This window comes from Leptosomus discolor, chromosome 2 (genome assembly GCF_034619465.1).
Source record: "Leptosomus discolor isolate bLepDis1 chromosome 2, bLepDis1.hap2, whole genome shotgun sequence".
In the NCBI taxonomy this organism is placed as follows: Eukaryota; Metazoa; Chordata; class Aves; order Leptosomiformes; family Leptosomidae; genus Leptosomus; species Leptosomus discolor.
Window position 1 is genome coordinate 42,530,161 of NC_141392.1, and position 17,012 is coordinate 42,547,172.

The following is a 17,012-nucleotide window of genomic DNA, read 5'->3' on the forward strand; positions in this document are numbered from 1 at the left end:
GGTCAAAATTCAAAGAAGTTGCAAATGAGAGCTTCCAGCAGGAAAAAAGAAGTGAGCAACAGCTGGAAAAAGGAATTCTGTCTATCAGCAACTTAAAGAGAAGTCAAATTACCAGCATCCTTTCCCAAAGACTACGCAGTTTGATCAGAGATCCATATAGTGACATAAATTGTATTTCCGGTTGGTCATTCAGGAAATTCTATTTTTTTTTTTTTTTGACCTAAAAAAGGTTATTTGGGGAATAGAAACCAAACCCCGTAATATTTTAGGAACATTTATCTTTGTAATGCCAAAAAGCAATATTTGCACTTTTCTCTTTCAGGTCTCTAAGGTAATAAGGGACACTTACAATGCACTCCAAGGATTCCCCAGAATCTAGCAGCTGCCAGGTTGATTAAATGGAAGAAAATTTCCTGCTAGCATATGTTTTATATTTACAATGTCACTGCTACATGACACATCTGACGGATGTGAAAAATTTCTCTTTTTGATATCCCTTGAAAAGCAACAATCTTTTTTTCCGTAAGTAAAATATCTATAAAATAATCAAACTTCATTAAACAGGAATGAAAAAGGATTTTGTGATGTGTTCATACATTTACCATGGGATACACACCAGCTTCTTCAAGGGCGATGGACAAGTACGGGCAGAAGACAAACAAAGGAGTTAAACAGAATATCGCTAGAACTTGGAAAATCTGAAGTTATCATTACCATCTCAGCAATATGTCTGCCTACCCTTCACCAGCTTTCCAAGGCTTGTAGATCAGATGAGCTGCTCCAGTGGGCAGCTGTTCTAGTTTAAAGGCTGCTCCTAAATGCTTCAGTGGGAATTATGGTAAGGCACCATATGAAACAAGTCAGGGGTTACTGCTCTGTCACCATCACCTTGGGTACCCCAGTGTAAGTGCATTTCTGTCTGCTCCCACCCAATTCTGTTTCAAAAAAAAGGAGTTCTACCATTCCAAGTATTTAAATTACCTGTACAATCTTCACAGACCCCTAATCTCTTAAATCTGTTCATCTGTACTGTATCTTTAACTTCCTTTTTAATCTTTGGTGAATTATTTCTTGACCGTAGGAGGATTTAGCAATCTTGAAAATCCTGTGGCTAATCGTTACATTTGGGTATTCTAGCAGAAATATTGTGAAAGCTGTCCTTACAAAATGCCCTGTATTTATAACGAGGGAAGACTTACCATTCTGTTGCTAACAGTTTGTCCCACTCTTTGAGGACAAACTATACTATGATAATTGTTTAAGTGAAATGTTGAGTGCATCGGAGCAAAAAAAAATAAGGAAAAACATCTATTCCATAGTTGAGAACAGAAAGATCAGTTTCAAGATGCGATATTCTTTCCGGATCAGTCATTGATTCCCTTCATAAATGTAGATGTTTTCTAAGCGATCTATCAAAATAGCCTGGAGCATCGTTTAGTGTGACACTGCCCTGCACAGCAACCCAGCACCCAGTATCGCAGCATGGCCACAGCTGGTGCCTCAGCCTTTACACAGGGTTACTGAGGCTCAGTCCTGAGGATTACCAGCTGACTTGGCCTGAGCCTGACCAGGCCTGCCTGCAGTTTTGCTGCTGCTTAGCCGTAAAAGCCATTCTTCATATGACAATAACACCTACAAAGCTTGCCATATCAGAATGTTTTGGACTTGAGAGCAATGAAAAAAGAGTAAGGTGGACAAACATGTTAGAAACCACATAAGCATGAACCCAAGCAGACGCTAGTGTGAAAGTGAAGAAACCATCAACTTCAACACCATCTTCCTCTCAGCAAAGAGCTCAGGATGCAGATGAATCACCATACTCCCACAAACCTTGCTCTGAAGTGAAAGTAAACTCTGAGCTTTCCCCGTCACCTTTCCAACCTCTTTCAGATAAATCTTGATTTTTGTCTGCACATCATAATTGAATTGAAGATAAGTCCCTTTCTTATACCAAAACATTAAATCTCCTAGGAGCAATCAATTACAAAGATTAATGTTAGTTCATGTATTACCTGACATGACTCCTTACACAAATGTATTGACCAACAGACAGCACTTGAGATCAATACAATCTTTCCTCTTCCTCTCCTCATAATTCCCAAGAGCAACTAGCAAGGACAAATTCCCGTAGAAATCGTTTAGTAATAGACCAGGCAGGATGCAGTTGCATTCTTTCTTAACAATAATCTTTAGGAAAACAAATCTTTCAGCAGGGAAACCTTAAAATACAAATCCTCTTATTGCAAAGGAAAACCTCAAGGACTTCTCTTCCAGCAAAGGTCACACTCAGTCACCATTCAAGCAATGGCAGCCAGAATTTGTCCTACTGGCTGGTAGGCTATAGTTGAGCTGAAGTCAGACAGCATAGCACTACAAATGCCAACCTGGCCCAAAAATCAAACGTAAGAAATTCGCTCCTAGGCACCCTCGACATGCCGCTTTGTTACAGTCTGCAGCTTCCAAAAAACAGAACAACAAACATGAATTATGGCACCTACCAGATCTATAGCACATTATACCAGATGTCGTTACCTGCCTGAAGACAGGGCAGTGGCAGATGCCAGCCAGCAGGTCAGGGAGTCTGACTGAGGGCTGCATCCCCCCGCCCCCGGCCCCGACACACACAGACCTCACAGATAGCCCCACACCGGTACTTCTGCTCGTTTGCATCCACAATGAGACACACTTCTCACCCTCTCCCTGAAGACGTACAAGCAACTTTCATCAAAAAAGGGGACTGCATAGCCCCAACAACCATCTCTGAACACCTTCCTGTTCCGAAAACAGTGAAAACTCTAGGGATGGCAATTTGGCAGCACCAAAATTGACCCTGTCTGGCAGTGAAACCAGCAGAGGACAATTCTCTATCCTTGTCCTGTTACAATGGCACAGCATAATTATTTAGTGGCAGATTAGGGGGTTTACACTAATGTCATGGTTTGTAGCTATTTTAATGTGCCTAGGGTAATCATTAGACTCGCACAAAGTTTATACTTAATTGTAGTGGTATAAACTCCACCGCAGGCACTTTTGTTTGAACGTGAGGGCAAATGTTCAGTCTATGGGGCCTCTTTAGCTGTGAGTGCTGATTATGAGGTGGAGGTTTAGCTAGTTGAGTTTTCAAGAGTGCAAACCTTCAGGAAGTAATAATTATGTTGTAAAAAGCAATGGTTTCCCCATAAGAGTGGGGAACATATGCTAATGAAAGATGAAGAATATACGAGTGCCTCATATACTTCATTAGCAAAAAAGATCGCAGTTGCATTTATTTCTGTCATTTCTTTTGTTTAGGTATAGACATTTACACCAGCTTGATAAGCTGTCGCTATGATAAACACCTCTTAATATCTTAAAGTCTGATGGATTTTCATGCAGTTTGTAAGTATTGAGCACTACCAAAGCCAAAGCTGCTCATTGTGTTGTCTGACCTTATATCAGTTTTCAGGTCTTATTGTATTAAAGATCACTGCACAATCCATCCATCTAAAAAAAAGAAGAGAGTTCTAACACCAGAGATGTTAGCAGTCAGTCACAATAGTATATAACAAAAAGTACCCACTCCTTATATGTAGACTGGTGGTTTTGTGTTAACATCATTGTATATAGGCTTTTAAGAGAAATACCATAGAAGCAGCAACATTTTTGGACCACAAGGACTGTAGCTTGATGGAGATGTGTGAAGAACATGGGAAAAACCAGGAAATGCCTATAATGTTATAAACAGGAAGATAAATGCTCACTGGACACTCTGGCTACTAAGATTTACAGAGACAGTTAAGCATCTTCACATTTAAAAGAGCAGCTGGCTGAGATGCGTGACTCCAGACGACTTTCAGTATCTTTCAATTATGTCTTCAACACAAATTCCATAATCCACATCTTAAAATATTTAGAAAATTCTGGATGAGAGACAAAACATATTGTGTATAGGTTTTATCACTCTTTTATAATTTTATGACTCTTTTTCTTCCTACATCCAGAATCATTAGAAAAACAAACACTCCTATGTTCTGCTTATCCTATGATAAGACTCACAAGATGTTTCTTACAGATGGGGTTTCTGTATATGTCAGAAACACCACAAACATAGGATGTCATTTGATAATCCCTTTATTAAAAAAATTATCATTATGGCAGATTTCAACTGCACCCAAATAATAAGTGAATATTTTTAAAGAGAAAAATAGATCTCATAGGAGACATTTGGCCTCAAAGATTTGTAACAGCTTATTAAAATATCTTCTGTGTCCCACCAGTATTCATTACTAATGGGCATACCTTAAAAAATTTTAGGAGAAAGAAAATGTGCTAAGGGCATCCATGATGAGGGTTAAATATGCTCAGCCCATATTGTCGGAATTACTTTCAGAGGTTTAAATGACAGACTTCAATGAGTGAGGAGTGAAAAATTGGAATAACGTGCTCCGTAATCTGCATTTCAAGGTTAAAATAAAAGGTTCCGAGATAAGCCAGACTGAGTTTTCTGCCAGGCAGCGTTCCAAGCCTTCCACATTAGATATTTTCATTTCTCAGCCAGTGGAAAGAAAATAAAACAACTCAGACACCATGCTGCGTGCGGCCTGTGCTGAGGAGGTCTGGAGGTCATTGCTGCTCAACCAAGTGCCTGAGTCCAATCAGACATATTTCAGTAACAGTGAGATAGAGAGGTGGAATGAATTATTTTGACTTTAAAACCATCCCCCTATGTGTTATGTCTGGTATTTCCATACGTCCTTTCTTACAGTAAGAAACAAATGGATGGAGCTGGTACAGTAGCTGATAGGCAGAAGTCTGGAAAAAATCCTATATAAGCTCTCTGAAAGTTTTTAAATATTTGTCGATTTGAATGAAAGGAGAAACTGAACAAGGCTTAATAAGCACCAGGACGACAAAGCTATGTTAACACTAGCAACTCTTGCAGCCCAGTAAGAGAAGATCTAGAGACAGAAAAAAGATAGTGCCAAATATCCAAGATCCTATTGTCCATTCTCCATACTTTTCTGGAGATTACTTCAGATTAGATTTAGTCTGCCTGTGTTGGCTGAATGCCCATTAATGGGGCACTTTTAGTTTAGTTTAATGGAAAGAAAACTCATTTCTTGATGTGAGCCAAAAATACCACAAATGTGGGAAAAATGAAGGGTTTTTTTTCCCCAACCAAAATGCTTATGTAGCAGCACTGAAACTATTCTGAATTTTGTTACCAAATAAAAATGAATATGAATTACCAGCTTCAGTTTCTGCTTATGTCACCGCTATTAAATTTACTGAACTTCTGCCTTTACGTACTTTGTTGGTAAAAGAATATTTCCAAACTATAGTATTGGAACAGTAGTACCTGATCGGGCCTCTTTCAACCTGGTGGCTATTTCCTAGTATTAGTTTAATCACTGTCCTGTAAAACTTTTCTTTTTAAAGGTATCAGCAGGTCAGAGACACAGCAGCACTAAACTGGTATCGCTTCACTGATTCAAGGGCAGACAAGAAACTTGTCCAATATCAACAGAGGACGTTGCTTGAGGAGACTACCTACTCCCCAGTGTGGTACTGAATATCATTGAACATTTAAATAATATAAGGTATAAATGAGTGGCAATCCAGTGGGAAATTATTTCATAGGAACAGTAGATTAATAGCTGCTACTAAAACATGAAGCACTCTGAAAAATGCCAGCACATTGCTAGTCTCTGTTTACAGTTGTTTTGCTTCAGAATTGCTGACAAATTATCTATACCACTCATAATAAAACATTCATGTATTAAGTGTCCCAGGACTAGGCCAAAAAAGATGTAGAGGAGAAGAGTACATGACTACTGTTGCCTCTTGCAGCAGACTTGATTTGTGCTGGCACTTTTGCTATGTCATAGTAAAAAACTCTGGAAAGTTTACAAAAATCTTCTGGCATGTAGAAGAGCTTAGAGCTAATTAGTAGAATAAATTATGACACATTATCTTTTCTTATCCAGTATTTCAAGTAGTGACTTCTCATGCGGTTAAGAAAGGTCTGTGCTGGAGTGGAAGCTCACTTCGAAGTGCCTGAGAAGTTGGCAGTTCATCCGTTAGGACAAGGATGCCTTCCGAGTTTTCCAAAACCAGTGCAGAGAACACTAATTTTCTGCAGTTCATATACCTTTGTAATTGTTTTTTTCCTTGAGATGTTGAATTATACTGTTATTTGCCCTGAATTCACATTCTACCCAGTAACGTTTATCCTTTACATCAAGTTAAAAATATTTAATGGTAATAAACAGGGAATAGAAGAGCTATCTAAAACTAATTTATCATAACAAGCAGGCTGCACTTCTGAACTTAAAGACTATATAGTCTTTCCTCCAATACACTGAGAGTTAAAAATTCTGGGAAATGTGGGCACATCTTATTTGATACCAAGCCTTTATGTTTGTAACTTACCATAGCCAGGAACTTGAGAATGAAGCGTTTTCATAATATGCAAAAGAGTTGACTTTAGTTAAATATTGGTCTCAATTTAAATTTACCTTCCTGTAAAACAAATTTAACTCAAAACTTTTCCATAGCAGAGACATGTCAGAGCTAGAGAGGCCCCGACAGGATTTCCAAAGGGAAGATGGATCTCTCAAAGGTCAACTGAGGTGACCCGTTCAGGCAGTTTTGTCACCCCTGCCATGCACCTTAGGAGAATGTCATGGCATCAGTCAGCTACTGTAGAGTATACTCTGGAAAGTATAGATACTGGTGTAAATTACATCAGGTCACTGAGAAACTTAAGTAGCCACAGCCTGAGAATTAATAAGTGCCTTCTTGGCAAATCCAGACACTAAACAGAGATGTCTATACTTGCAGAATTATGGCTCAGATAATAAGAATATTAAAAAATATTAAATATTAAAAAACTAAAGTCATGACAGGAGAAACTTACATTGCTCTTGTCTTCCAGTGGAAAGCACTAGCTTACACTGCATGCATAACAGCAGGAGCTGTCAGCCCATGACCAATTGGAAGGAAGAAATCTCCAGGAAACAACCGGTCACTTCCAGCGATAATTAATTTTGAATATATGGTTGAAATTATTTCCTGATATCCAAAAGTATTACATTATCTTATTCCTGAGGCTTAGTCCACGACTATGTTTTAAGAAAAAATACAAATCTCAGATGCTCAAAATACATAGCATATCATGGTGACTAAATCTCACCGTAGAGATACTCAGGAAAATGATCATTTCTTTAAGCCCATGCTTCCAGATGACTAGAAGGCTAAATAAATGAGTCAAAAGCTTAAAATAAATTGGGAAAAATAAAATACTAACACCAAGTTATGCATCAATCCCAGCAAAATTTTAAAGTCAACACAAGCAATACACTTGGTCATCTTATTTTTTTTTCCCCAAGTTTGGCACAGTTGCTTCACTCAGCAAGTTTAGAGGGCTGTGAGGAAGTTGGTGTAAGGCAGGATTCCCATTCCCCGGTGTAGGGTATGTCACCTGATAGGGAAAGTCTCCCTGCGCATTTTGCAGTCTCCTTGTCACTGTCGTTAAAGGGATTTTCAGTGTTAAATTGCACTCACAGGACTGAATTCAAGCAGTTCAGGAGTCTTTCCAGTAATTGCGAAGGATTTTAGGCCAGGCATTTTGACCTCACATTTCAAATACTTTCAAGGGCTGATTATCAATCAAGCACTAGATATTTACAACACAGCCATCTTGCCCTCTGAAAGTCTGACCTTTTATTCCTATGTAGTTCTAGAATATGACCGTAATGTTGTTCTATTTTCCTTTTCCTCATGTAACCAGGATATTCCTAAGACCAAAATAAAATACTGATATTACCAGACCAGCAACTGTCTCATATCCCAGAAGTAGTATTGACCTCTTCCAGGGCTGCATTTTCCATCTTCACAGCATGCTGCTCATGAACTTTGTTTTGTACCTGAGCACTGAAATTGCATGTCATTACTATTATTCTTCTCTACAGACTGACTTTCAAAACAGGTAATGGATATCTCCCCTGCAGATAAGAAACCCGTAGCTGGCTTAGAAGAGGAACAATTCTATTTTACCCCTGTACATAGCAAATTTCCTGGTACATTTTGATTGCAACATAAAGACTGTAGTGATAGGAGCTGTTCCAGAAATCCAGAGCCTCAACTTCTGTGCTCCCATGTGGGATTTCATAATATTTCTCTCAAGCTGGTCAAGAGTCAGTGGCAGCCCAGCAGTTATTGCAGAAAAGCTTCCAAGGACAAAATAATTCATGCAATGGAGAAGATCTCTCCATAGGTTAGAGTTAATATTTTTATTTCAATCTCATTTGCATCAGGGTTTGTTGGGTTTTTTTTTTAAGTGCCAAGTGAGTCAATGGAGTGACTCCACTATAAAGATACAGCCTTTCCTTTGAATTTCCAGGTAGCAACAAATCCTCATGTGTTCCTGGTACAAGCATATGGATGGTACTAGCCCAGTGAAGAATACCAGGGCAAAAATGGGGAACTAAAAGATCACATTTTTCACCAGCTGGATGACCTGAAATCCACCATATATTTTCAATTAATTAAGCTAGAGTTTAAGATGTATATGCTTGCTTTGGAAAGGTGACTATGAGAAAAGCTATAAAGGTTTTGTTTGGCTGTAATCACCGTCTTGCACTGTCAATTACATTTCAAGACTTTGTTTAAGCTTGTGATTTAAGAGATACTAGATTTTGACTTGCTGATTCTCCCTTATTTGTGGAGCAGCATAAAGAAATCCTGATTCTGATCTCCCAGCAACATATGACCAAGCCCTGCCACAGTGCTGTACTCTTAAATTACCACTAGTCTCTTACCTGCAGAGCAAACTCTCTTTCCATTCATTTAGTATGGAAAGTATTTTTAGCATTTAGTATGCCTTTGCAGAGGCAGCTGAGTAATTTTTGATTGCATATTATTTCCCCGTTTTCTATGTCTTTCCACAAAATCAAGCCACGGATATTGGGAAAAAAAGGTGGTGCAGAGGGGAAATTTCCTTCTGAGACTCGTAAAACTGCAGAGTTGCACTTCTGACATACAAAGTGAATAAAGCTGCATGTAGCCACATGTTTCACACTTTAATCCAGAACTCCGCTTTTACATTTCTATTCTAAGTAAGGAAATCATATTCCTGGGGGGGAAGTCAAAAGATTTATTGATATCTATGCAAAGATCAAAGATTTCCACTTACAAGCATGACCAGTGATACGCAGGTTAGGGCTTTCAAACACAGTGACAAATCAGCGCTTTCTAGCAGAGATTGAGACTTTTTAAGTCTGACCCTCTCTGGGCACTTGGGAAGCCATCACCCAGGACCCATGGGAATGCCAGACACACAGGGCTTCTCTGCACTGCTTCCCTGGCTACTCCAAACTGTGGGGAAGTGAGAGGGAGGGCGTCAGCATCAAGCCATGCAACTAGACAAAGAGTAAATAACAAGGTCTATTTGCCATCTGGAAGAGGATAGGTTTTTCAGAGATCACCTTAAAAAAGCAGAATTCAGATTCCTCAAATTCCACGTGGAGAGATCTGCAAGACAGAAAGCTAACTATGGTAAAGAAAAACAAAAGAAAGGAAAAATATATTTTTAATTTAGAGGCTTGCATATGCTGACAGTTAGGACATGAAGCATACACTGAAGAACAAGCCACAACATAGGGTTGTTACAGAATAAAAGTTCTTATCTGAAAATATGTCATGCGAAAACAAAAGAGATAGAAAGACATACATTAACTCTTAGTATCTGACTACATGGCTGTATTTCTGAATGAAATTCTCCTCAGCTGGTTGAAGTATTTTCTCAAAAAAACCCAACGGAACAAAAACAACCAATGTTAACTTTTTAAGGAACTGCAGACTTCATATGAGGAATGAACATACAGACTGGGTGTGGGTGATATGCAGGAAAGCATAGAGATAACAGTGGCTGCACAAGTTGTCCTCATTATGAAAGTGGCCCCTGCAGAGGCCAGCACTCTCCAGTCTGTCACCTGTATAAGGAAATCCCTCATGGCACCCCATGAGCAAGAAAGTCATGTGAGCAGTACTCAGCGGGATCACAGACAACCACTCATCCTCACATGAGAAACACCTCCTGACCTGCTTCCAGCGCACAAGCCACACCTCTGATTTCCACGAGCACAGGTGTCCCCCTCCAGTTTCATGCTCTAACTTTTTCCACCTACAGCTATGTCATGTGCAACTGGGGAAAAAGTCTTTCTCACCATGTAAAAACATCTGCACAGAATGGAGGTAGTTAAATATTTATTTCCTTCAGCTTCAGCTTCAAAATAACATCACCATATAATTTCATGTCAAAGCATTGTTGTTTGTTTAGAAATTAAAGAAAAAATGCACTGAAATGAAAAAAAACGGATATCAGTTGGAAAATAAACTAGGTTTGTGGTAACTGTGTCTTCAAAGATAGTAAAAATATTTACTTTGAGAGGAAAAAAAATCTGTTCGCCCTAAATGTCACTTCAAGTAAATATTTTGTTTTTTTGGTGTTTTTTTACTTTTTGGTTTAGTTTCGTTGCTCTAATTCCATGAAAAACTTCCTCATGTATTCCAATTAGTTGGTTCAAAACCACTCTCTAAGCTGGTGCTGTGTTATGTCTGTCTTCTTAACTGCCATAGCTGTACACAGAGAAAGTATCTAAAGGGGGAAGGAATATAGCACGTACAGTTATCTGCAATCACATAGAATCGCCGCTATTGTCAATATAAAAATTTCTGAATGCCACTCCTAATGGTGCATCTATATACTCGTGCTGAAGAAGAGCAGGGAATCATTCAGTTTGCATTCCCAGTACAGAACACATTTGCCCCAAAATCTTGATCTTTTACCTGCTGCTTTGTTGGATTGTATTTCTTGTTCATTCTTCCAGCTTCAGATTCTGTGAGAGTAACATATTACACAATAAGGGGAAAAAATCTTTCTAACAACAAAATATTTTTGAAATCATCATTAGGAGCATTGCAGCTCTGATTCTCATCTCTGCTGACTCCAACTGAGCAATGTCTGCTCGTGTAAATGAAATCATAATCCAGCAGAGTATCTCTGCAGAAGATCTTCAGAACTCATTGCTTTGGGATATGATTTATTTTCCCCTAAATTAGCAAGCCGTTTTCATGCGAATAATTTGCCTCTCTGTACTGAATGCACAAGAATTGCCTGTTCAACCTTACAGGTCATTAACGGTTGTGTGGCTGCCTACATAATGATATTTTCATTTCGATAGCACTGAGCTGAATACAAGGGCTTAATACTTGTCGTAGCATCCCCAGCAGAATCTGTCACCTAGCTCAATGCTATTCTTGTGCCATTTGGCATTTGCAATCAATACTTGTTCTGTTTGTCAGCCTACTGCTATCAAGATCATTCATCACAAATCCAAATTGTAAAGAAATATTATGTGAAAAGATTTGCCGTGTTTATCCAAACAGCAACCCCAGGTTGCTATGATTTAGGTGTGAGGGATATTTCCCCTTCCAAATTAACAAACTTGAAAAAGTAAGAGAAAAGAGATTTATTCTTTTTTTCCCCTTCAGTCGTCTTTTCTTCCTAGTTCTTACGCAGCGCCGTAGAGGTGCCCAAACTTTTGTCCGGTTTATGCCTCATAACCTCTCACAGGGGCATTCAAGGAGTGTACAGGGCCACAAATTTTCAATTTAACCAGATGAATGCTTTTCCCAGAACCAATAGGTACTCCTGATAGCCATTCATGACGTGCTGTTATCTAATGAGCTGGGAATTCATCTCTGAATTGTACATCTGCAGTGTGATGAGGGGAGGCCTATGCCTTGGATCATGCTGCTGTGGGCCACTGAGGAAAGAGGGCAGAAAGGAGTCAGCCATTAGACAGCAGAACTGTTTGTGCTGTTTGGCCTGTGGGCAGAGGCTGACTGTTGTTCCTAGCAGAGCAATATCTGTTCCAAGCTGCTCAAGGAAAGAGCGTGTAAGTTCTCTCATGCACGTCTTCTGAACAATCCTCTCAAGCTGCGCCCTTAGACTGTTTAAAGTTAAATGCCTCAGCACAGAGGAGCTGTTGAAAATAAAACCGTTGTAAAAGCTACTAAAGCATAAGAGGAAGGAGTAGAACCGCAAGGGAGACTGAGTTAAACACATTGCATTCCCTGGAGCCCAACCGCTTGTAAAGAGAAAAACTTGCTCAATAGAATCAAATTCAAGATACTATTCCTTATGAAAACAATGTGTATTCTTATAAAAAAAACCCTGCACATCAGATCCTCTCCTACTCTAGATCAACGCAGAACCGTTGAGGATCCCATACCTGTCTTAAAAAAAGTATGTGTTATCTCCTCCTGTACTGTATAACCACACACTCAGAGCAACAGTTGTCTCTCCTATCCTCTCATTACTCAGTGTGAATGTTTATCGCTTTCAGCTAAAAGCTGTAACTGTGAATGCAATCCCTCTACATCGGTGAAACCTTCCGGATCAGCAAAACACTTCTGCCTCCAAAATGCGAAATGCCACTTTTAGAACAAATGCAGTGCTGTCAAAAGGATCAAAATGTGATCAGCAATTACAGAGTTAAAGACAATACCGTAGGTAAATCGGAGATGTCATAAACTCAACAATGAATTAAATCTCCTCCACATCTTCTATCCTTTCCTACATAGGCGAAAAGAATGCCATACAATATAGCAATCATTTTATCTTATAAGAACATAAATACTCACAAAAGTGCTGCAAAATTAAAATGTACCCATATTAAAAGGGCAGAACTGCATTGCTGTGTACAGAAAGAACTAACTTATCCTGAGGGCCGGCATAAACTGTGCAAGAACCAAATATATACATTAGAAACACACAGTCAGAACTTCCGTTGTGAGCTGTAGCCTTTGCAATTGGAAGTGATGAAAAAGGAAAAGGCCTGTGGTTGTCGGGCACCGTGAAATCGGTAACCCTTTGGTGTGATACAGACTTGGAAAGATCAGTTCCAGAATCCTTTTTCAACCTGTACAAGAAAGAGGAATCCCAACTAGAAAACAAGTGGTGCTTTTAGAATGAAGATGTGGATTTGCACTGAAAACTGGAAATTTTTGCAAATCACTGAAGATTTAATAAAGAAAAATGAAATAAAATAAGCCTTTTTTAATATAATATTGAACAATACAAAGAAGTAACGTTCTTCGTTTGCATTCAGACTGTTCTATCTGGATGCCTAAGGTTTGTAATCACAAAGATGTGTATTAACATATGGTTTTTTCCTAAAGTGCCTGTAAAGTGTGTGGGAATGACTCAGTTCCACACTTTTGTAAATCAGTCCAAAGTCCTTTCCTGCTCTGCCCCTTCGTCCTTTTGAGCTGCATATCGGTCAGATAGGGCCCTGAGGCTAAAGAAGAGTCCCATAAGTGAACTCATTGCAGATTATGCAGGTATCAGCCCATGCCCATCCTGCTAAGAATTTCTTGCTATAAATAATCAAAGGGATTAACAGTGTGGAATCTCCTGCTCAGGAGTGTTAGGCTTAGACCATTAATCTAACATATGCTTCATTAAAGCATGGAGCCTGTTATTGATACAATTTAAGGTGAATATTTATCGATCACCGCAATACTTCTGTATTACTTTTAATTGCTAGCTTTTCTTTGCAACTATACTCACTAGAGCTGTGAAATAAGAAAACAGCCAAGTAAAACTAGTAACACCGGTACAACTAATTAAAGTTTAAATTAGTGCGATCTCCATGTCTTTCACAGTTATTTATCACTCTAATACCTGCAACAATAAAATCAAATTTAATCCATGAATCACAGTGGGTTATCTAGCGATAATCACAGCAATAAAGGAAAATGATACACAGTGGGAACTTGGTTCTCAGTACCAAACAAGCTACCAGCTACAAAATACTAATGAATAATACACTTCATTACAGCCAAAATACTGCTTCCCATCAAGACTGCCATCAAATAATACATTACTGGCAATGGTATCTGAAAACACATATAATGGACCCGAAATTCCATGAAAAAGATTGCGTCATTATCTGTATGTTGTTATTGTCAAAACATATTAATTTCACCTTTAGAAAGCAAAGCTCTCGATAACAGCAACAATGAACTCTTTAAATATTTCCGAGTTTATAGGAAGGTAAGTATAAGCAAAACAGTGGATGATAAGTCAGTGTGTCATGCTGGGGGATTTTTTTCCTCATTCATACTTAATTTTTCTTTTTAATTCTGGGACAAGTCAGGCTTCCTACGGATTTTTCCTCAGCACAGAGGCAAAAAAAACCCAAGCCTGCCACAGACTTAAGCTAATCACTTGGCAGCAGAGTCAGACTCCACTTTGTTGATTTCTAGCTTATTATTTAGCAATTTTGGATGGACTGTGTTCTAGCTTCAACTACACAGCATGACGGTACTCTGCTGCCTTATCTCCCACTTTATTGCCCGGAAGTTAGGGAACTTTTAACAAAGGGGAAGTTTTAGCCTATCATCACGGCTGGAGTACCTGAACCAATGCAATTCCTGTGCTGAGAGGTGTCTAGCCATTAAACTCGTTTGCTCATTTCAAAATGGATACTTCAAGAAATTTGCTGATTAACGTATCATCACTGGCCACCTAAGTTTCCCCATGCATAGCCTAAAAGGATGGAAACTGTTCCAGAGGAGGGATCAAATTTGTCACATCTGTTTACGTGATTACCACAGTGGCTACTAGCTTTAAACAGCCTCCTTATTCAGCATACACCTTTAGGTCACCTCTCTACCTTTCCAGATGCATTATATAGAGTATTGCACAGTCTAGGCTTTCAATTCGTCATGAGCACATAAGGATTAGCAATCTTTCTTTTCTCCATTGGGAAATACACTGCAACAGACTGTTAGACAAATACAAAGAACTTCTTTCCTATGCGGTATAATTGACGTTTTATGACAAATGAGCAATGTATCACTATTTAGACATGTAGCTAAGATAGTGATTGTGCAATCTCCATGGTTATAAGGAGTGTTTGACCTCAATTAATGAATTATACTTTAAACCATGTCAGAACATATTTCCTACTGTGAATTACCAAAATAATGAGGTGTAAAAGTGACAAAATCTTAATTATCCGAAGAGCTGTGACGATTTTAATGAGGTATACTGAACACAAAGGAGAGGGCAGTATAACATGTCTTCTCGTTTTCTTTTGGGAATTACCTTTTTCAGGATTTGGCATAAGAGGAGTGATTGTGCAGATAATTACGGTGATGGGTTATATTCTTGAATCACAGCGGGCATTTGTAGGAAGTTAAATTCAGAGAAAAGAACAAAAAAAGCTGCTCATTAGGTAAATGCCTACTGTGCCGTTCATACGGGACTTAAGAGGAACGACCATGGAAACCGCTGTGTACATAAAATCCCGCTGTGGAACAGTGCAGGCCTGCCTACTGGTAAGTGACCTTTGGAAACACCTGACTGTCTTGCCCAGTGCATTGATCAGAGAGAAGCTGAAGGTGGTGGCACTGCTCAGATCCTACAGCTGCATGGGATGACTTGAGTCACCCACCTAGCTGGCAGGAATTTACAGTTCACGTCATGATTTCCCCTGATTCCTGCTGAGTTTGGCCAGTCTCATAGGATGGGACCTTGAATGCTTCTGGTGGAGGCTGAATATCAAAATGCTGAAAAATTTCTGCTCAGCATGCTGGGTACAACCCTTCTCCTACTTAGAATTTGTCAGAAAAAGTCTGTTGTATTATAGTAAATTGTTTATTTGGCAAAACTGAAAGGTTATTGCGTGAGAATATGCCAGTTTTGATGAAAGGAGTTTTTCGGCTTCAGCAACGGAAAACCAAGAGCAAATGAAGACAACACACAACTCCTACAGTGGAGGTTTAGAGCTGATTGCGGGACCTACGGGGCTGAATCCCTTCCTCAGCCCCTCCAGCCTTATTGGAAGAGAGACATGCATGTCTCTCCACTCATTGTGTTGCAGAGCAGTGACAAGCAGTTTCTTCTTTGTTTTCTACTGACTTTGTGTCAGTCTCAGACTAATGAGCGACTGAGATATCTTTTCTCTCTCTAGGGCTGTTAGCACCACATTTTATTGAACTGAAGTATCAAAGTTGGAAAGAACAAACACCAAAAAAAAAGAAAGAATGCTGGATTTCTCAATGTACTCAGACAAGAAAGAAGTGGTTTTCAGACACAATCTGTGCTACATAATAAACACAATATTTCACCATAGGATTGTATCAAGGAAAAGAACAGACAAAGATCTTCCCTATTTAGTACTAAACCAAGAATATTTTTCATGTGTTCCCCAGGAAAATAAAATATCTTTATACTTCATTCCTTTATCAGAAAATTGAAGTAATTTCTAACATAAACTTGCCCACTCTGAAGATTTAACAAGACTTTTGCTTGTGCGTTTTCTTTAATGTACCACACAGTTTATGGAAAGAGCTTCTAGGGTCAAACTCATTTGATAAGACGAATGAGTTATAACATGTAAACCAAGAGAAAACTCAATTGCTGACTGTAACCACTTTGATAGTGGATTTCAGTCCTGCCATTTTTGCTAATGGTTTTAGAACAAATGAGCTGATAAATTAGAGATGTTTAGATAAGTACTCATCTGTCAGGATAAAAGCTTAGCCATTGAACTCAATTAGAAGGAAAATATGTCCTAACCTTCAGTCCAAAACATAAATCAAAAAATAAAAATACATTTAATTGCTTTATTTTCTTTTTGTTTCAATCTTCTGGTTTTGTTAACTATAAAAATGCTTATTGTAATTCAGGCAAAATCCTGAATGAAGGAAAAAATAGGGGAATAAAATAAAAATATCCAAATCTTTCAATTCAACCGATGTTAAAGGTATTCTCTGAACCTTGTGGAACAAAACACAAAAAAAGCGTATTTGCTATATCCTTTTGTAATTTAGGGGTGAAGCTGATGCTCATCAAAGACAAAGATTATCTCTAATTTTCACAACTAACGTTCCCAAGTCTGATTATTCCTGCTAAAACGACACATTACTTCTTTTGATCATCTTCAAGCAGTAGG